Below are 23,359 nucleotides of genomic sequence, written 5' to 3'. Positions count from 1 at the left end.
TTAATATTAAAATGTGTGCAGTTTTCATATTCAAAAAACAAAAAAAAAAAAGAAAAAAAAAAATTCTGCGACAAGGATAAATGATTGAAGGAACTAAATGTTGAATAAATATTATGATTGTATTTGAATTTATTAGGAATTTGAAGGATTATGTATGAAAGGATGTTTGTAATCAAGTATGTATATGAATGTGTACAAAAAAAAAATTAACCAAAGAGAATACTAGTGTTGTTAATAGTATTCTTTAAAAACGGCATTATATATGTATAAATTATTAAAAAACTAATATTGCATACATTTAGGAGACGAGCAAAAGTTAAAACAAATAGTAGAATTTTTTACTATTTGGGGATAGTTACAATTAAATTACTTGCTCTTATAGCATTTTAATAGTTCCTATATGAGTTGCCGAAAAATTGGAATTATATTGTTTTTTTTTTTAAACAAAATTTCAGGTTATTAAAAGTATATCAAGTTGTATTCAGTATACTCGTATTTAGTATATTATAATTAAATAACCCTTTTAATAATGTTAGAATGCAGTCTTTTAGAGGCTAAGAGAAAAATGTTATTAAATTTTTGAGGAAAACAAACAATGAACCAAATCAACAGCTCCTTAGAACTTTGTCATTAATTTCGTATACTATTTTACGTTTAAGAATAAATTATTTTCGATCCAATGAACTGAACAAAATTATCCTTTGTACAAATGTGTGCTTTGTGCATAGAATTGGAAGCTTTTTATTTAAAACAGTGTATAGAAGTGAATTGGTACTCGATTTTTATTGGTAAGTTATAAAAATTCCAGATTGGAGTTGAAAAAATAAAGACGGAATTTTAAAAGCAATTTGAATTTTTGAACCAAATTCTTGTGATATTAAATAATGATTAATCATAAAGTTATTCTTAATAGGACATAAAAATATTCAAATTTAATAAAGGAAGCACCAAATAATTGAATTATTTTTTTAATTTACATAACAATTAAGTTGTTTGATTTCTTCTTTTTTTTCGGAACTTGGACAAAGAAATATTCAAAATTTTACTTTTTTTTTTTTATTATTTTTCTAACTTTTACTATAAAATTTTCATTTTATTCTACATTTATAACAATTTTATATTTTAAGAATATTTTAAAAATAGAATTTATTTTATATCCTTGTTTCTTATAATCTTCAAATTTATATATAGAAGATAACAGGATGTATAAGGATACGGTACTTACATGTACATGTATGTATATGAGTATTACATATATATTATGTACATATATAAAACACCTATTTATACACACATAATACATACACAAATATTGTAATAAAATTTGGTCTTGTAAAAAAAAAATAGAAAAACTGAAGTTCGCCTATAATCACACTGTTCGAATGGGTATAAAATGAAGATTATACCAATTTTTTTTTTCTGTTCTTTTGTTTTCTTTCTGATTTTAATTTTATTTTTATTTTTGTGTATTGTTGGATGTTGACTGCTGTTATTTTAGAATTAATATTGTGGCGCCCGACTTTATGGCGACAAAAACTTTTGATGTCGTTTTTTTTCTTCTGCTTTTATTTTTATACATTTTTCAAAATAAGAACAAAAACAAAAGAAAAAAATCTAAACAAAATTGTTTAGGAATTTTCTTTTCATATATTAAAATTATATTCGTATTTGTGTTTGTGTATAGAGATGCATATTAAAAAGAAAATATGAAAATACATAACTTTAAGGATATAGCAAGGATCTATATACACAGAGAGAGATATTTATCAAAACAAATTAAAGAACAAGAGGAGTTGTTTATAATCTACTCATATTTTTTTTTTGTTATTGTTGTTGTTGTTTATTAATAAACCAAAGATAATTAAATATGGCTTTCTATTTTTTCTATTTATGATTTTTTTTTATTTTGTTTTTGAAAAACTTTTGAATTTGAGAAACGAGCGCGGTTTTCAAAAAAACTTAATTTTAATGAGTGTTTGTTTTTGTTTCTTTTCTGTTTTTATGACCAATATAAAAATTGTTGCCATTCCTTTAATTATTTATTAATTTTTAAACAATAAAATTGTACTTATGTGTAGAGCTTAAATAAAATATAAGTTTGATTGTGTATAGATTTTTTTTGTAATAGAGGAATTTTTAATAGCTTTTTGTTAGTTAGCCCGATATTAAATGAGAAATATACCAAATTAATTAAAATATGTGTATGACTATTAAAATATAAAGATATTTTATCAAATTTTATTAATTATAGTGAATTATAGTAGATTCAACATTTGTGATATTTTTTTTATATGTGTGCTATTAAAAACAACAAAGTTTGAATAGTTAGAAACTGACGTAAAATTAAGGTGGTTGAGCTGAACTGCAAAAAGATTTGTAAAGAATATTTTTTTTTAATAATAAAGTATTGTTATTAGTTTAAATTTTATAGTTGCGCACTCAAATTAAGCAGTTGTTCTAATTTAGACTTGAATTATTTCCTATTATTAAATCAATTTAAATTTTTACGGCAGGTTAATCACCTACCAAGTTAAAATTCTATATGGTGTAATGAAACTGGGGCATGATTATCTATGATGTTATGCACTTACTCTATTAATTCCTAGGACAGCATAAGCAAAATTAGGCTGGTCAGATATACTCTTTTAAAGGCTATAATACTTTTTTGGAAGGTCAAAATATACTACATACTTAATGCTCTTAGACAGTTAATATTCGATTTAATATACGAGTATAATTAATAGATAGTAAGATATTCTGTTTCTTCGATTATTGTTACAGACATTTTAATTATTGCTACCGTACTGCCATCTATTGTAATACAAAATATTGCCTTTATAAATACAATCTCGATTATATATTAATAGTACATTATTTTTCCACTATCATATTTTGTGACTGTCAGCTATTATTTATTCTATATATGATTCAAAAATTTAAACCTTAAAAAGCAATTCGGAACGAAACAAACGTAAGTCATTGTCTTAAATGTGTTTTCGTCAGGGGTTTCCCTCTTCCACCTGGCAATTTTCATTTATATGTCACTCTTTTTACTTGAAAAAATTCTGGTCACTTTAGGTACATTTTATCATTTGACTTATTTTTCAAATAATTCTGAATAAATGTTATTATTAGGAATATTAGGTCTTACATGTTAGCAAGATTTTGTTAATACACGCCATTGTTATTTACAGTTTTCTATTGATATTTTTAATCTTCTTCTCTAAATATCATTAATTTTTGTTATGTAAAGCTTATTATACAACAATTTTTTAAACAGAAAGTCATTTAAGTAATCATTACCGACCGTTTCTTTAAGAAAATGTTTCTTGCTAATCAAATTTTTTCATACTGTTTGAAATTCTTGTGAACTTTTCTACAAAAATGTTTAAAAAAATTAAGAACAAAAATTCCAAAGTATTAAGAAAAGAACATCAAATTTAAGATAATTTTCTATATAAAATAAGCAACCCCATATAGCGTTTAAATTTAAGTGATTCAAATTGAAATAAAAAACAATATACAAAAAAATATGACAAATTCAAATAAGTCAAACATTTTTCTATTCCTTTTTAGAAAACACTTTGTTCTTTAATTTTGTTATACTGCATTGTGATAACAAAAAAAAAATAACAAGAAACAAGAATTGAAGACTTTCTTTCCAGCTGAGAAAAACAGAATGAATAAATCAAAAAAAAAAAATGAAAGAATTATAAAAAAAAAAATTGTTATTTGCCTTGCTTCCTGGCTATTAGTTTCAGTCGCACATAAATATACAAAGTAAAAAACAAAATTTTTTGTTTGTTGCAAATTTAAACGAACACCGTAATGCAAATAAAAAAATTCAAAAATCGAGGGTGGCAAAAAAATAAAGCGAAAGTTCATAAAAAAATGCTTAAAAAAAAAATCGGTGAAAAAATACTAAAATAATCCTGTGCAGATGAAAAAAAATCATCAATGCAAATGTGCATAACTTTAATGGTATTTAAGAGAAGACGGTGGCTCATTTTATATGGTGATGCTCAGCTTTGGCACAGAGAAGACGGAGGTTCCTGGGGTCGCATTTCTTTTTGCGAATTGCGGATCCGGCGAATGTTAATGTCAGGTATCTAAACTGGTTTATAGAGGGCTCGGGCTGATTCACGTAAGGGTGAGGATATGAAAATCTAGCGGTATCCAAGTAGGCTCTGACCTAAGTACGTCATCGGATAGCCGCGTCAGCCTAAACCTAAACCTAACCTTGCATATATATTTTAGTGTCTGGACTCTTCAATAGTATATTCTCTTCAAAAGGAACGTACAAACTATGTTGTTTATTATGAAATTACGAATTCTTCCAATCAATATCAAGTAATTTTTCAGCATATTGAATACTTGGTAATTAGTATTTAGTTGAGAAGAAAGTTTTCTGAAACAAAAAATACACAAATGTTTAAAACATGGAAGTAGGAGCAAATTATTTTCCATGTGTAATTGTTATTTTAAATCCGAAGTCGAAAATCCAATTTGCTAAGTTGCTTGCAATCCAATTTAATCTCTAAATGTTACCGATTAAATAAATGTTAATAGCTGAATACGTAATAAATTTGAAGCTTTTATGCTACTGGAATTGGCTGCTTTTTCAAATGATATTCCTGATTAAGATTATCTGTTATACTTCCATAGTTAAAATCAAATATATAACTTAAGTTTTTGTAAACCTAAGATTAATTTCTAATTTATCAAATTATAATAAATTGATTAATTAATTTCAATAAAATTATTTTGTAAACCTATATATAAGAATTACTACTTAAATTAGTGAAAAAAGAATATAAAATTCTTTAATAGAAACTTGTATAAATTTAATAGGAAAATGATTTAAAGAACAAAATTAAAATGAAAATTCTCTTAAATAGTTAATTGATATATAGAAATTATATTATATAAGTTAAATTTTATCTCAATTACATCAATTACTCAAACCATGTACACGGAGAAAAAAAAATCTAAATAAATAATTTTATAAAAAATGTTATACTACCACTCTCCCATTCCACTCAACTCCTCTCCCATTTCCACAAAAAAAATATACATTTTTCTTCTTTTCTTTTTTTTTTTGGTGCTGTGAGTTCCATTAACTTCACAGTATGACTCTCATTTTGACAAACAAACCGAACAAATGCACAGTATATATGTACATATAACATGAACGTTATTATAAGAAAAAAAAAAGAAACAAAACTGTTCGTCATCTCCGTTTTCCATTCCAATCGCAGGCTTTACAAAATTTTAATACTTCTATAATTGTAAATGATATGTCCTTTTGCATACAGTACATAATATGTATGTATATTTTTATCTATGTGTATATGCACGTGTTGAACGTTTTTAATCAATCTTAACAATATTCTTCGATACAAAATTGATTTTTATTAAACTATAAATAAAAAATTTATTTGCACCAAAACAAAATGTTAAAAAAACCAATATTATAAAATTGTTAACATTGTATATACATATATACAAATGTATATCAGTATACATACAGTATACAGTATGCATGCAATCAATTAACTCTGCTATAACTAAAAAAAAAAATTTAATTTAGTTTTTATTTTGTCATCTTGGGTTTCTTTTCTTTTTTGAATATTGGTCCCCCCATTCTCCAATTTATAAATATATGCTTTTTTTTCTAGTGTATATTTTGACATATTATTGAAAATTGTAATTGTATTATTTGGTCTGATACATTTTTACCATTTCAAATATTTATGAGGATTCAAGATAATAAAGTTGACTATATAAAATAATATAATGAAAGTTAATTATAATGAAAACTATTTAATGAAAATTAAAAGAAATAAAATTTTATTGCATTTATCGAAATATATTTTATGTCATGATACTATAATAAGGCGAACCAATGAACAAGCCAGTTCTATAAATTCCAAGAAATTTTATATTCCTCCCTAACTCACAACACTCACTATTTTAAAACGAATTTTTATTAATTTCCTTTTTTTTTTATTTGTATAACAGTTTATAGCGAACATTCAATATTTTATTTCATTCATACGCATATGTATGTAAGTATATTCTGTATATGGAAGTTTTTCAAGGGTTGATTATGTAATTGCCAGTATAAATGTTAAATATTTAATTAGTAACCTGATAACAGTTATCTTAATAATGTTATATTATGAGTAGAATATAAACAGAAAGAAAAAAGAAAAAATTTCACAAAAATGTCAAATTATTTACAAAGATAAATGGAAATGTTATACAAATAACATTTATACGTTTTCTATACTCTCTCAATGTTTAAATGGTTTGTATAAATTTGTGTTTGCGATTGTGACAAAAAATTTTTTTTGTTTGGATCTCACGTTTAAAAATCTTACGTTACAAAGCAATGGGTAATTTGGCTCTATTTTGGGTTTGCGTATGGATTATAACGGATTTTAATTTTTTATGATTTATTTTTTAAACAGTTAGAGAAAACTCTTTCAAAATGCTTTGGGATATTGAAGTTAAAGAATTCTCAGAAATTATCAAAATTGTCCTAAAATACAAAAAAAATTTTCCTATTTTCTTATTGTAGTTGACCGAAAAAAATTTTTTTTCAAAAGGTTAAGTGAATATACCGCTCTTGAACTCTTCTCTGAAAGCATGTTGGATGTGGTACTCACAAAAAAATAATTGAGAAATCTAAAATGACTGCAATTTGTTTCGCCAGATTTTTTTCTTCAAATTCCATTTAGATGAGATTTAGATGATTAATTTAAATTTTTTCAAAAGAATTTCAGAAATCTAATTAAAATTTTTGAAATTACTATGTTATGCATTAGTTCTAAGAATCGTAAATTAAATTTCCTTTTTAAAACATGGTAGCTATAAAAACTTTTTCCTTAAAATTTAATTTTAAAAATTGAAAATTTTTGAAAACATTTCTTCCCGCAAGAGTTTGCCAAGGCGAATTTTTTGAAAACCGACGAATAAGATTCAGTTCGTATATATTACCGTTTGAACAGAAGAAAAAACGAGGACACCCACAAAAAAAGTTCATTTCAAAGACAAGATTAAACATCAACACATACGTGTACATTAATTTGTGCATAATCTACAACAGTCAATTATACAGCGGTTTCATATTTTTTAACAACACGAACGGGTCAATAAATTTATAACAGTTTTTTAACTAAAAAGTATAAAAAGAACTGTTTTATATAAGTATAAAGAATGATAATTGTTTCCTTTTCCTGACAAAATATTTTTATGCAAGTCTAATTTTAAACAATAAAAATTACGATTTTTAACAACAATTTTAATAATTTTATTTTTGGGGGTTTCAAAAAAAAATAATTTGCATTCGCAAGAGTACGTGCATTGAATTGCCGCAATATTTAAATTTATATACGTGAATTTTTATTTGTTTTAATTTGCTAATACTTTTAATTTTATTTATTATAAAAGAGCCTTATTAATTTAAAAAAATTTTATAAGTTCAATGTAAACAATTTGATTTTTAAATATTTTCAAATACAATTTTGCAAAGCTTCAAAATATACTAAAATTCAATTACAACGTGCAATGAAAATCTTTTAAAGTATTACGGAACAATATGCCGCTCTTATATAATCGAAAATGAGAAAATATTAACAATAGAACAATAAGATGCCGGAATACGTAACTAACGTAATGAATAAATTTTGAAAAAATGTTGCTATTCCTGAGTATTAATCACCAATATTTTATTATACCGAATATTTTGCGACTATATTCATCAGAATTCTAATAATTAAATATGAAAAATTGCAAATTAAGCAAAGTGATATAAAAACTAGAGTGAGTTTACAAACTCTTGTAAAAACCAGGGGCCTTATTATGTAGTTCAATTTTCATGAAATGATTTGCATATTTGCAGAAATAGAAATATTCAAATTGATTGGTGCTAGCTTTATATTTTTCCAAACACGAAAATTGTTTCCCGCCCCAGAACATTGGAATTATTTACTCATATAAAAAGACTGTAAAATCATAAGCCATATGAGTATTTACATAGATATATTTACATATATGTAAATTATAGAAATAAAATTTATTATTTACTCAATTTCCAATTTATAGAGATTTTACTGTAATTTAAATTAAAAATAAATTATAGTTTTAATTATTTTATTTAAAAAATATATTTCATGCACTTATTCAAAAAGAAAATAAAACAAATTATTTAATTTTCTTAACTATTAAAAAATGCATTCCATTTGAATTAAAATAAATTTATTTTAATATTAAAAAACTTTATTTTATAAATCTAAATATTCGAATAATAATCTTTAATAAAAATTTCGCCTTTTAAATTTTAATTAATTTATGGATTTTTAATTGAAATCAGAAAAATTGTAATAAAAAACGAAAACAAAAATTTAATATAGTGTGAATGTTGTCAACAAACTTTTAATTGGGAAAAAGTCCAAAGAGATTTTAAAAATTTATAAAAATAAAAAATCATTTTTTTAATTAAAAATTTTGAGGGGATCAAAAAAATCCGCTTAAGACTAACACCATTTTTATTTGTTTTTTATTTTTATATTTGATTTTTTAATGTCATAATTTTGGATTAAAATATTTTTTAAATTTTTTTTAATAAATAAAATTTAAATAAACAATTTAAAGTTTTTAACTTTAATATTTTTGTAATGTCATGACAAAAATCAGTGGTGTCGCATTTGATTACTTTATATTTATTTTTCGATGTTGTGTTTTGTCTAAATTTGGACGGAGTAAAGCTGTGATAATTTTGTAATTTTTTTCAATAAATATTTACATAATGCATTATGGTTTTTACTATAAAAATTTAAATTGGTTTTTACTATAAAAAAACAAATTTTTATGGTTATTTAAAAAAAAAAAAAAATATTATTAAAAAGCTTTTAACAAAAAATATGGAAATATTATGACAACATTAAAAATGTAACATTTAAAATTTTTAATAATTTGAGCATTAAAAAATTTTATTAACGTTTTTGATCTTGTGTCAAATTTATTTAATTTATCAAATTTGTAAGTTGTTTGATTAAAATTTAACAATTTTACAAGATAATTACAAGAAAATATTAAAATTAAAAAAAATAATATAAAAAAATATTAATTACAAAAAAATGACAATAGAATGAAGTTTGAAAATATTAAGTAAAATTTTCATTTAACTGCATTTTACTGTAGCACATGCGACAAACTTTTTAATAACATTATACATGAGTACATTGCTGTTAAAGGCTTGTTAATAATGGAAATGTTAAGAATATGTATTTGTGTGCACGTATTGTGTCAACTACAATATTTATAATAATTTTAAATTGTTTTTACTAATATTTTTTTATTAAATATTTTAAAATATTTTATTTTTTATTTAAAAATTAAAATTCTAATACATATGCACCCTTCTTTCTATGTACATTTAAATTTAAATTCAATTTAATTTAAAAATTAATTAAAATTCAGTTAATGATTTTATTTTTTTTATTAACTATTTTTCCATTAGAATTTTTTAATTGCTATATAAAATAGCCGTAAATCGGCTCTTAAAAAAATTAATTGATTAATAAATTAATTTAAAAAGTAGCATTTGGAATTTTAATTTATTATCAAATATTATTACATAATTGATGTGTAGCAATAAAGAGAATAGTTATTATAAAAATATTTAAGTGTTGCCAATTCAGTGGTTGCCCATTGGTTAATACTATTCTAACCGGTTTTTCTCTTTTTAATTAAAGAGTGTGTTTTTTTCATATCAGAACTTACAGGAATGTTAACTCTCATATCTCGCTATTCTTAACAAATTTGTTTATTAAAGCCCAAGATCACTACTGTTGATAAATAACCTTGTGTTTAAAAATGTAGATGTCACTGATCCGAACGAGATTTTTAACCCGTTCATTCAAAAGTAACCGACAGTGTAAGACTTTGCGACCGTATTCAAGTTATTCAATACATATACTAAATTTCATATCTTTACATATGAATTAAGGCAATCCTTATAACATTTGCAAAATTTTTAAAATTTAAGAAATTAATTGTATCGAATATCAGCAAAAATCGAATTTTTTCGATAATTATATAAGACTTATGTAAATTTTATTTTCTTATTATAATAAAATGAAAGCTTTTTTTAAAAGCATAGTGAACAATTTAAAGAATATTTTAAAAAAATTTTGCTAAAAACCAAATATCGAACTGATCAATTTTAATTTTTTTATTTAAGGAGATTATTTGAGAGGTATAAAGAAAATTTATTGGGAATATAGGTATTGTGAAAACATTAAGATTGTGAATGAACATCATTTATAACATCGTTTAATGTTCAACACGATTTGAACTCTAATTTCTAATAATGTCGAATGATCAGTAGAAAATTCAAAATAGCGAAAATTTTATTAATCAAAATTTAGTAAATTACAATTTTTGTCCGAATAATATGACGGATCAGAATCATAAATGACCAGAAAATTATTTTTAATGTATTAATGGAAAACTTTCTTTTATTTGGAATCGAATATTTATTTGCTAATCCATATATTTTGCGAGCTACACACGCGCTTTACCGACTATGGAATTTACGCGCTTTACCGACTATGGAATTTTTACAAACTTTTCGATAAATTATTTAAGAAAAATATTATTGATGCAATATAGAACCCTGGTGGTGATCTTCAAAACTAAAATTCTAATTTATTCACATTGGACAGTAATTATATGGTAAAAAAATTTATTTTAAAAAATTAATAAAATATTTAAAAGAAGCAAAAATATCTAATGTATCTAGTTATAAAAGTTTTTAACAATAAAACAAACTAAAAAATAAAATGTTCTAATACAAAAAATTTCAAAATTAAAATTAAATTTATTTCCCATTTCATGATTTTGAGTAGCTTCAAATTTTTTAATAAGCAATAAAATTAATAATTAATTTTAAATTTAAAACCAAAATTACCTAAGTGTAAAAATAATTTTTTAATTGAAAATACTCACTTTTATAGAAATTTCCCGTAATATTTTGGTACATTTTTTTTATAATTAAAAAATAAATGATCTTTATTTAAAAAAAAATCGAAGATTAAAATTAATTTTTTTTTTCTTATTTTAAGAAAATGTTTTTTTATTATAAAATATTCTTTAAAATAACTTTAAAGAATTCGTCGACGAGAAACAGAAAAATTTTTTTTACAAGCAATTACGAAAAAAATCAAAATTCTTTATTTTTTTTAAAAAATGTTTTTTCTTTTTTTCGAAAATAATAAATATTTTATTTTTTTAATAGTATGTTTATGTGAATGTGTGTAAGTGTGTGTGTTTGTATACATTTAAAAATGAAAACTCAAAATAAAGGCACTTTTTGAGCAAAAACATTAAATTTGTGTTTTAATAAATTTTTTTTTTTGATTTTTTAATTTTTTTTTAATTTTTTTTTTATTTTTTGTTATAATTTTAATATTAATTAAAATCATTACACCAAATATAACTTTTATATAAGAGTAGATATTTTTTGCGTGTGTGTGTGTACGTTTTTTTTTCTAACATTTAATTTTAAAAATGGTTTTCAAATTAAATGACAATGCGAGATCTTTTCTACTCTTGTTATTTTGTTATTTGTGTTTTGAGGCACGGTTGTGTTTTACCAGCATTACAAAAGTATATAATTAATAAATAGTATAGTAATTAATAATAATAATAATAATAATAATAATAACTAATTATTTTATATAAGAAATAACATTAACTTCGTATGTTGAGGCACTGGGCGGTCTTTAATATTTTATTTTTTTTTTTTTTTAATAATTAAAATCAAATTAAAAAAAATAAAAATGAAAGAATAGAAAAAAAATTTAAAATTTTAATTTTTTAATATTTCATAACTTTTATATAAATTGTGTTAATTTCATCTTTTTTTTTATATATTTTATATATTTTTTATACATGTGAATATAAAAACGTTTATCATATATAAAATTGTTTTGTGAATGTGTGTATAGGCAAAAATATATAATCAAAACGACTTATTTAAGGCACTTAACAATTTATTTTTTTTTAATTTTTAATTTTTATTAATAATTAAGTGTAAAAGTAAGAAAATTAATAAGACAAACAATTTTATATTTAATTTTTATTATCATATTTTTAATATTAGTATGTGTTTGTTTTTTTTTTTGTTTGTTAATACATAGTTTGTGTGTTTTATTTATTTTTTTATTTTTTTAATAACGTTTATAAATTAATTATTATAATTATTTTAAATAGTAATACTTTTCGGTTTCTTCGAATTTTGAATCGAGAAAATTTTCTTTTTTTCATATTTAACATTTTAAATTTTAATATTATTTTTTAATATTTTAAAAGGCACTCATATTTCGACAAAAAAAACAATGTTTTAACAATTTAAATTATTTTAATAATTAATTAAATTAGGAAAGAAATTAATTTTAAAAATTATATTTTAAATTTTATAAATTATAATAAAAAATTATATAGAATTAAAATAAAAATTTACCGAAAATAATTAAAAAAAAAAAAACAAAAAATTTTAAGAACAAAATTTTTTAATTTGCGTGTAACCACATTTATTTTTTATTTTTTTAATATTTAAATAAAAAAATTTTAATAAAATTATTTTTAAATATAAAATTAATTAATTTACAAATCAAATTTTTTTTGTAAAATTAAAAACTAATATCCAAGAATTAAAAAATAAAAATATTTATTAAAAAAAATTAAATTAAATTCTTTTTTTTTCCTTTCTATTTTAATCTAGGCTGATGAAGAATCAGAAAAAAAATATTCTAGCTTTTCTTTTTATATTAAAAATAAAAAAAAAAAATTATAAATTTTTTTTTCTATATTATTATTTTTTATTATATTTAGAAGAACAGAAAATGTCCTTTCTGATCTGTGGTTAGGCCTAGAATGAGATGTTATTCTTGATGTCACGAGGATGCTCGTTTTTAAATAAAAAAGTATGTTAAAATAGATTATATACAAAAAAGTTTTTATTGTACATAAAAGAAAAAAAAAACAAAAAAAACACAAGGCAAACAACAAAAAGGATAATAAGAACATATAAAAAATAAGAAAAAAAAATAATAACAAAAAGAAAAAAAATATTTGGATTATTTTCCTTTTTCCAGTTCTGAGATCATGTGAATTCATAAAAAGTCACATGTGAAATATATTTTTATATAAAGTATGTATATAAAGAGAATATTCATGTATATACATAAATAACGGTATAATAGAAATATATAAAAAAATTATATAAAACAGTTATTTTGCTTTAATATATATATTGTATGTGTGATTGTATATGTATGTACTATGTGTATATAAATTCGATGGGGAAAATCTTTTATTAAGATATTTTTAATACATAAACTATTGTGAATGCATATAAAATATATACATATAATGTATGTATTTTAAAAGGGGTAAGTTGTACGAGTACATATGTGTTTATATATAAATAAGAAGCTGGATTTATAAAATATAAGATTTATGTTATATAAATAAAATACAATTGTAATAGAAATAAAAAATTATTTAAAAAAATTCTTTATTCTATGTATACAGAGCTGTAATTTTTATTTACAGTTTGTTATTTTTATTTACATTTACATATACATATGTGAATAGTACAGATCTGTAATTTTTTTTCTCTCTCCACTCCATACGTTCTGCACGTTTTAGTTCAAAATGGTAATTTTTAAGATAAATTACACTAAAAAGTTAAAATATTCTTTTGTAGTGGATTAATGTTAACTGTAAAAATATGGTACGTGTAATTCAGATATGTATGTATAAAAATTTAAAAGGTTGTACACTTAGATTTAGAAAATTATGAGTGTTTATATGTACGATATTTGATGTTAAATATTAACAATAATCCTATTTGTATAATAGAACGGAGAACCACTATATTATACTATTTAATCGTATAACATTTTTCTATTTATATATACTGAATTTATACTAATTTCAAACTTAATTTCATAATTTTCTTTACAACAAAACGCTCTTTCTAGAACCAAAATTTAAAATTTTCTAGAGTCAGCCCAATTAGTTCTTATTTCGATCAAGTCAGATAGTATAGTTGCATTTATTATACATATACATGCATATATAAGATGATTACTTAGATCAAGATTTAAGTAAGCACTTATTCGCCAACAATATAAAGATAAAATTTCAAAAATATTATCAAAATTTATCGGCGTGTCATAGCAATATAAGAATTCTGAATCTCTGATAAATTTATTCTGTAATTTAATCAATGAGTTTTATATTTATTTTTTCCTATATTGAAATACGTACATATTTATTTATGTATGTATTTCCGTTATTTAATTTAATTTGCAGATAAAATAAAAACAACAATGATTACAGATTTTATTTTAATTGTAAACAAATTTACTTGTATTTCGATTTCAATATTAATGTTAATTTAATTTTAATAAATGTTATGTTATGTTACATTATGTTATGTTATTTTATATTTAATTTGTTTTATGTTATTCTACTGTTATTAATAACTTCACTTTTACTCTATTACATTATGTATATCAAAGACTATCAAAAGGTTATTTTTTATATTATTTTGAGAAGAATGCGTTTTCTGTAAAAATCATAATATATGAACAATTGCATATGCACATATGTATTTGAAACTGTTGTACATAAATGAACAGAATGTTAAAATTTTTTTTGGTCATGTTCCACAAATATGTTATATACGCAGCATATACATACATTCATACATATATATGCAAATGTCATATGTATAAATTACAGTACAGATGAATGAATTTGAAAAGTATTTCTCCCTCTTGATAATAAAAACTTAAAATAAAGACAATGTACATAACATGTGAAATATTTTTACATATAAGTACATAATATATGAAAAACATAGTATATACAGGAGCACGTATATATAGTTTCTGCAAAGCAAGGACATCGTTAAAGGACAACAAAAAGAAGAAGAAGAAGCAACAAAAAAAATAATAAAAGATGAAGATGAAAAAATAAAATTAAAGAAATAAAAGAAAAGAAAAAAATTATTTTTATATTTTAATTCTTTTTTAGTTTTTTACTCTTCAAATTTAAAACTAACTGTAAAAGAACCCTGTATATATATATATACTTATATTTATTATGAAATATAAAAAGAAATAAAAAAACTCGTGATGCTGCTAAACAATTTTTTTTTTCATTTTTCTCTACTATAATAAAAGGACATTTTTCTAATCAAAGAGTACTTAAAATTATTGTAAGTATGTATATGTGTGCATAAGGGTATATATATATATGTACGTTATATAAAAAAATATTGTATTAGAAGAAAAAGACGATGACGCCAAAGCGGGTTGAAAATTGAAGAGAAAATTATTTTTTTCTCTTTTTTTTTGTATTGTTTTTATTTTCTCTATATTTGACATGTAAAAAATGAACAAAACACAATGTTTGTTTGTATATTTTATATATACAAATGTTTTAAATGAAATATAGAAAAAAAATTATGGAAAACCACTATGGGTAAACCTTACAGTACATTTATATACATATATGCATGTGCAATTATATACTATGTATTTACTTATATAAGTATGCACATACATAAAGTTGTGTACCTATGTTTGAATAAAAATAACTTGCAAATTAAGTGTTTATAAATTTGTATGTATATATGTTTATGCATTTATAATATTGGTATGCAAGTATTAAATTTAATGAATAAATAAAATATTTGAATTTTCGTTTTGAATATGAATCCAAGGAATTCAAAAAAATTTTAATTATGAATGATATTTTTAATAAATTTTCTATTTATGTACAAAAATTTGCTGTATATAAAAAAATATGCTGCTTATTAAATTATTTCGAATGTCTAAAAGAAATTTAAATAAAAGCATATCGATATTGATAAGGAAATAAAAATTTATTTTAATGAAAATTAAAACTCTACGACACTAATTCACAATTGTGACACATGTAAATCCAGAAATAAAAATGTACTGCTTATTATTATAAATTTGAATCAGTAAAATTTGAGCTCGACACTTAATTATAAAAATTGTAAATAAACGCCGTCAAAATAAAATTTAATACCAAAACACAATTACAGTTTATAACTTTCAATGAGAAATTCATAATGTTGTAATGGCGACTTGTCGATGATAGTATAAGGATCATGTACAAGACGAATCCCCGAATTTCCAAAGCTCAATTGAAAAACATATCACTGTGGTAAATCTAATTGTTCTTTACATTTATAAATTTTATTATGTCAGTGAAACAAATGGCAAAATAGGTTTAAAATTATGACATTAACATTATAACAGTAAACGCTTGGTATAAATTATTTATACACAACTACTCTTTAACTTGACATAGCATATAAAATTAAGATATTAAAGTACAACTGTTTGAATTCTTTGTAAATCTATAAAATCTAATGAAACGTTCAATTCAATTCAGACAATTAAAGCGAGAAAAACAAAATTTAAAATAAAAATTTCCAAGTTCAGATTTTCCAAAAAAAAAAACTAATGATTTATAAAAAATCAGAATTTCAGAAAGTCCTATGATGACACAAAAATGTGATTGTTACGAATCTAATTTTAAAATTTTTCAAATTCCTCTAAAAATTTTTTTATATCAATTAATTTATATTTTAAATAAATTTTATATTAAAAATGGAGTCTTAACCTCTATTCAAAAAATACAAAAATTTAAATTCCCATTATAAAATCATTTTAGATTTAACACTATAAAAAATCAAATATCCGACTAAATACCCGAGAGTGGAAAGTGTAATATACAGAATTTTCTATTTTAAATACAAGAAAAAGCTAAAAATTAGAAAAAAAATTAATAAAATAAAAATGTAAGAATGTCGTAAAATTTCTTTAAAAAATTAAATATTTTAAATATTTTTATTTTGAAAAATGTTGGCAAGAAATATTTTGTTCTTCCTCTCTATTGCACTATATAACATTAATTAAAAAACATAAATTTAATTATTATTAAAAAAAAAAAAATTGTAATTGGAAATGAATAAGAATGAAAACTTGATAATTATATGACATAAGGATTAAATAAATTAAAGAATTAAAAATTAAATTATCCTTTTAAAATTTTAATAATATCCAAAGGTTACTTCTTTAAAGAAAATTCTTAAAAGTTAGCATTCTTTAATTTAAAAAAACAGTTTTTAATAATGATAATTGAAAGGCCATAAAAATTTATTTTTCTATATAGTTAATTTAATTATTACAAAAAACAATGAATTTTTTTTACAGTATTAAGAAATAAATTTAAGCTTGATTAAATAACTTTAAATTAGTATAACAGTTTTTCAGTTTGAAACATTTATACAGTTTCAATGCGACGTGATCCGGCTTCATAATTATAGAATAAAAATAAAATTAGACAGACTTATGAAAAAATTTTTCGGATAATAAATAATCGAATTATTTGAAATGTTGTCTACATAAGTTTAGACATTTTATTGAGGCCGGATTGCGTAACTCATCTTATTACTCGCTGGGGGTGAGTACGATACAATCATTTAATGTAATTGCAAGTGCATAGAAGTTTTCAAATATTTAGTTTTTCCAAAATTTATACAACATTTGGCCACTACTCATTCATTTTGCTTGTAAAGATGAAAAATCGAATATTTTAAGGAAAAATCACGATTCTGGTTTGAAAAATGAATACAAAAGGGTGATTTAAAAAAACAAGATATGCAGTCATAGATTAATAATGAAATTCTGGTTCAGTAAAAGAAGACCAAAACAATAATAATTTTTAAGTATACATTATTGCTAGATTAACTAGCAATAATGTATATAAAACTTTTATTTATAACAATTTTTTATATAACATTTTTATAATAAATTATTGTTGTAAATTAATAAATCATATTTTGATGCATAAGAAGACGTCATTAATGACGTTGTAAAATTTTATTCAAATTTTCTATTTTAGTTTTATTAAATTTTATTAAAAATATTTATTATAGCAACTACATAAACAAAATAAAGAATTCCAAATTCATTTAATAAATATTTAACAATCTTACTTTATTGCATTTTTTTTCGTTTATTTGCATTTTTATTTAAAAAATTTTAAATAAAATTTTAAAAAAATTATTCTATAGCATTTTCATTATGATTAAAAATACAACAATAATATTAATAAATTTTGTTCTCATACGAGTATAAGAAAATTATTTTCAATTTTAGAATCTTCTTACGCATTATAATAAAAAAAAAAAAATTTAGAAAAATGTAGTAAACAGAAAAATTTATTTGATTTTTTAATTTATAGAAGAAAAATATTTTAAATGTAATATAGCTGCTATAAGGTTAATAAGTATGTCAGAGTAGGCAATTAAAATAAAATGCATTTTAATTTTAATAGGTAGCTATAGATATTATGTACATATATAATGGCTGTTCTTCATAGTTTCCATACATACACGTATACTATAGTTAGTTGTATTATATTTAATTTAAAATGATTCTATATACATATATTTGGAAAAAAGATTACCAATATCTACAATGGTTTACACTGGTTCATGTGGCAACGTTTCACATTTCACCAAAAAAAAAAATATAATAATAAGGGAGTATATTTGTGCCACTTCAAATTGCTTCGTGTAATATGGTGCAAATAGTATGAAATTTAAAGTATATGACTGAAATTTCATATAAATGGTTAATATTGGTTGTTTTCACTATATATCTAGTATTAATACGTTTCTTAACACCGAAAGAGCATACATGTAAAATGTACCTACTATACAGATTTTTTTTTTAATGAATTCTTACTTTTAAATTTTCTGCATATATAAATAAATTTATTAAAATTTAGAAAATTGTCTTGTTTTCGATAAATAACCATTCAAATTAATATTGGAATTTATGCTGAATTATTTAATGTTTTAGTTACAGAGGTATTCTGAATTATGGTCAATCTTTTGAGAATTAATTATGACTTGAAAGCAAGACATTGCTCTACTTGTATTTATGTAAATAAATAATTCAATAAAAGATTTATCACATTTTAAAAAGAAAAAAAGATTTTACTAATAAAGAAAGGAATTTAAAAATTGTCTGTTTCGAAATTTGAGAAAAATTGTACAAGTTTTTAGTAAACAATTTTAACTTTTTGGTAATAATTTTACTAAATATTTATTTATTCGTTGATAATACTGCTAAGGCTATAATATTATTAAATCCTGTACACTTTCATTAAAACCCGAATTTTAGCACTAGTTTTTGTTTTTTGAAAGTAATACCTATACTTTTTTTCTAAAACCATCATTGAAATTTTTTTACATAAACAAGTAGCAGTAAACTTAAATTAAACACTCAATTAATTAATCAAACGATTTTAAAATTAAAAACTTATTTTGTTCACTGAATTAATTTTAACTAATCAAAAAAGCACATAGCACCAAAATTTTATCAAATAAACTAAGCAAATGCAACTATTAAGTTTTTATACAAGTACCTTTTACAACTTTATGAATCATTTAGTATACGAATGTAATTACATATAAAATTTAAAAAAATATTGCAATAAATTACAAAGTATGTACTAAAAATCTGAGTACAATTGCCAGTTTTAAAATAATTATCTCATTCTATATAATTTAACACCCAATATTATCTATGCACACAACATTTACCCCAAAAAAAATAAAAATAAAATATAAAAGAAAATAAATAAAAAAATATTTATTTATATTATTGCATATTTATAGGCATTTTATTACCCTTTCTTCAGTCATTTTTACTACCTACACATTCCACCATTAATTTTATTTTTTTTTATTTTTCATTCACTTTAATTTAAATCTTATTTTTCTTTCTTTTTTGTCATTTTTTCCAATTTTAATTTTTTTTTTTTAATTTATTATCTTATTTATAACCTTATATTAACCTTTTATGATGCCATCATGCAGATTATTTAGATTTACTAAAAAAAAAAAACTAAAAGCAGAGAAAAAATTCGTAATAGTTGTAAGAAATAAAAAGAAAAATTTCGCGAATCAATTTAAAAAACATTATTTATATTTTTTCCCCTATATTTATTAAAAAAAAAGGACCTCTTTTTACGAACAGAAAAAAATTACACAAATAATAAACAAAACTGAAAAAGAATTGAGAAAATAGAATGAAAAAAAAAAAAAAAAACAATAAAAAAAAATTTGTTTGGAATAGAAAACTGAAAAATTGCTATTAGGAGAATTATTCGATCTTGGGAAATCAAAAAAAAACCTAAAAGGAGAAGAAAAAGGGGGTGTTTTAGTTGCAAGAAAAAAAAAACACACACACACAAAACAAGAAATCAAATGATAGAAAAATAATAATAAAAATGGAGATGAAAATTACAAAAATCCTTGGAAACAACAAAACAACAATAACAACAACGAATAAAATAAAAATGAACAGGCAAAAAAAAAAAAAATATGTACATTCCGATAGATATAAGCTGAAAGGCGCGCCACAAAATCTGAATTGTCGCGACTTTAAGGCGCCTTTTTGATTTCTCATAATGTATGGATGCTAACAAAAAAAAAAAACATAATAAAAAAAAAATAAAAATTATTATTATAATAACAACAACTAAAATAAAAGCGATTTACACACACGTACACACAAAATACATACACATACGTACATACTTTTACTTATATTTTCTGTATATTTATGTATGTATGTACAGTGAATGTTTATATAGAAATATAAAAGTAAATGTATGTACAATGCGTAAAGTTTGCTCTGGCAATACTTATGTATTAAATGTTACATACTGCGAATGATGATGATTAAAATAATGATGATGAAAATAATGGTTTGTGTGGTAAAAGTATTGGTCGCCGAAAAAAAAAAATTTTTTTTTTCCTCTTATTTCTTAATCCAAAAATTTATTATTTTTTATATTTAAATTAATTTATACATATATGTAAAATACATACATATGCACATACATATCGTATGTATAAATAAAGCGCTTTTATAATAAAATGTGACACAAAGTTATATGTTCCGCATATTCTAAAGAAAATTTTTGTCTACACACACTTACTCTATATAATAATATTATTTATATGCATATATATAAATATGTATGTAAATTTCAACGTGCAAAAAAGTAAGAATTAAGTGCTCGTATCCTGTAATATTTTATTAGAAAATACTATCCATTTATGTACCTATATATGTATATTCAAATATAATACATACTCTCATATACAATATATTTTTTTTGCGAGGGAAATGAAAGCCAAGAAATTTTGGCTTTCATATAGAAATTATATGAATAAAAAAAAAGAACAAGAAAATAAAAACAAAAAAAAATTTAAAAATTTTAGTTTTTTATTTTCATATTTATAAATGAAAGAAAACAATTAAGAAAAAAAATGCACTATACGCCATTTTAATTGTAATATATTTGCACTTTTTTGCACCATACGGTAATATGTATATGTGTATATGCAATACAGATTCCAGTTGATCTTAATTTTCAAATTTAATACGGTGTGCACGTTGGTTTTAGTAATTACCTTCCAAAATCTTTTAACCAATAAAAGATTTTGAAAAGCAACGGTGCCTCGTTATATGCAATTTTTCTAAACTACTCATATAATGTACACATATGTATGCACTTTAAACAGTGAAACCTACAAAAATTAATTAATTCTTTGTAAATTAGACACAGGAAGAAGCTTAATTAATTTTTATTAAAAGGCTACTCGTAACCTTACCATACAGCCATTAAAAAATAATTTACACTTGCATAAGTGCTTGCGAAGGTAACAAAATTCAAGTTTAGCGTAAACAAGCATGATAACAAGACCACTGCTCCAATAAAATTTGGTTACAAATCATGGTTGCACATATATTTTTACTGTTATTGCCATATACATAATTTAATTATACCTTAAATAAACTTATTTAAACTACACTACTCAAATTCCATACCAATAAATTTAAAAGTAATTCCTAATACTTATATGAGTTTCCCAGTTTCAAGAGGTTTTAAATTTTAATTGAAGACTCATAATTGTTAAGATTCTAAAATTTCATATAAAGTTATAAATAAAGTATAACAGTAAACAAAAGAACGTAATCGAAACTTCTTTGCTACTTAATACTAATTTTTTTATTTGAATTATTTCATTATTTGCTATATGCAGTATAAATTACTGATATGCGTAAACTTATATACATATAAATGTGATGCAAATTTGATACAAGTATGGTACATTTCCTGTACAATTCGAAAATAATTTATATTAAATTAATATTTCATTGATATAATAGTCGTTAAATGTAGATTATAAAATAATTTAACCTTGATCCTAAAAGATTCACTTTACATAATCTTAATGAAAACAAAAACTACAAAAGAAACGCGTGCAGACTTAACATAAAAAATATAATCATGTAAAATGTAAATTTAATAAGAATTTTAATAAGAATTTTATAATCACCTAAAAAAATTGAATATTTTAAATTTTAACTCACCTTAAAACAATTAACAATAAAGGTGTCTCGCACTTTCTTTTTTTTTGATAAAAATATTGAAGAAAAATTAAAACATGTATAAAATTATTTTCCAAAAAAAAAAGAAGGTTTCGTTCGTTTATAAATAAAACCTGCAAAGAAAAAAATAAAATAATTAAATTAATTTTAATTTAATTTATAAAATAACAAATAAAGCCAAAATTAAATATTATATAAAATAAAATTCCAAGACTCATAATTTATACGACCAAATATAACACATAGGTATTAAATATAGATTTATTGAATTTGCTGTTACCTAACTGTCAATAAATTTGTCAATGCACTGAAGCACTTTCATTAAAAAAGAAATCAACCAATTCAAATTACCCCAGAAAAAAAAGTGAAATGAGGCCAAAGTTGAAAATCAAATTGTTGTTCCGAATTAAAGTAAGGTATGTAAGTCCTACGAACGTATGTTCGAAGAGTATAATAAATTTGCTTTACCGTTTGTAAGAATATAAGATTTGCCTTATCGTTTGTAAGAAATAATGGTCTGAGATATAGGCTCAGACCATTAGTATCATACATAAGTATATCAGCCTCGAACTCGATTTAACTATGCCGATCCCTACACCCATCCGTCCGCCTGTACCAACAGTAACTCGAAGACTAATTGAGCTTTATGTTTTGTACACCAATTATATACGTATATAGGGAAATATCGAATTCCAAGCAATATTATCAAAGAGATACGAAAAAAATGAACGGAAATTTTTTATTTTTTTCTTTAAACTCAA

At 21.8% G+C, this 23,359-nt stretch overlaps 1 protein-coding gene across 5 annotated transcripts in view; it reads right to left on the bottom strand.

Moving 5' to 3' along the window:
- Positions 1-23,359, bottom strand: part of LOC129614605 (talin-2) — a 94,987-nt gene that overhangs the window by 33,883 nt on the left and 37,745 nt on the right. For 4 of the 5 annotated variants that reach the window (XM_055529315.1, XM_055529312.1, XM_055529314.1 and 1 more), the window contains exon 2: positions 22,581-22,711. The gene's annotated coding sequence lies outside the window, so the exon portion shown is untranslated. Of the gene's footprint in view, positions 1-11,016; positions 11,074-22,580; positions 22,712-23,359 lie in introns of those variants that run through there. The other variant, XM_055529313.1, reaches the window with a different exon arrangement.

This window comes from Condylostylus longicornis, unplaced genomic scaffold (assembly GCF_029603195.1).
Source record: "Condylostylus longicornis isolate FDR11 unplaced genomic scaffold, ASM2960319v2 ptg000113l, whole genome shotgun sequence".
Taxonomy (NCBI): Eukaryota; Metazoa; Arthropoda; class Insecta; order Diptera; family Dolichopodidae; genus Condylostylus; species Condylostylus longicornis.
The sequence above is the reverse complement of the archived record's forward strand: the minus strand, read 5'-3'. Positions and strand labels throughout refer to the sequence as shown.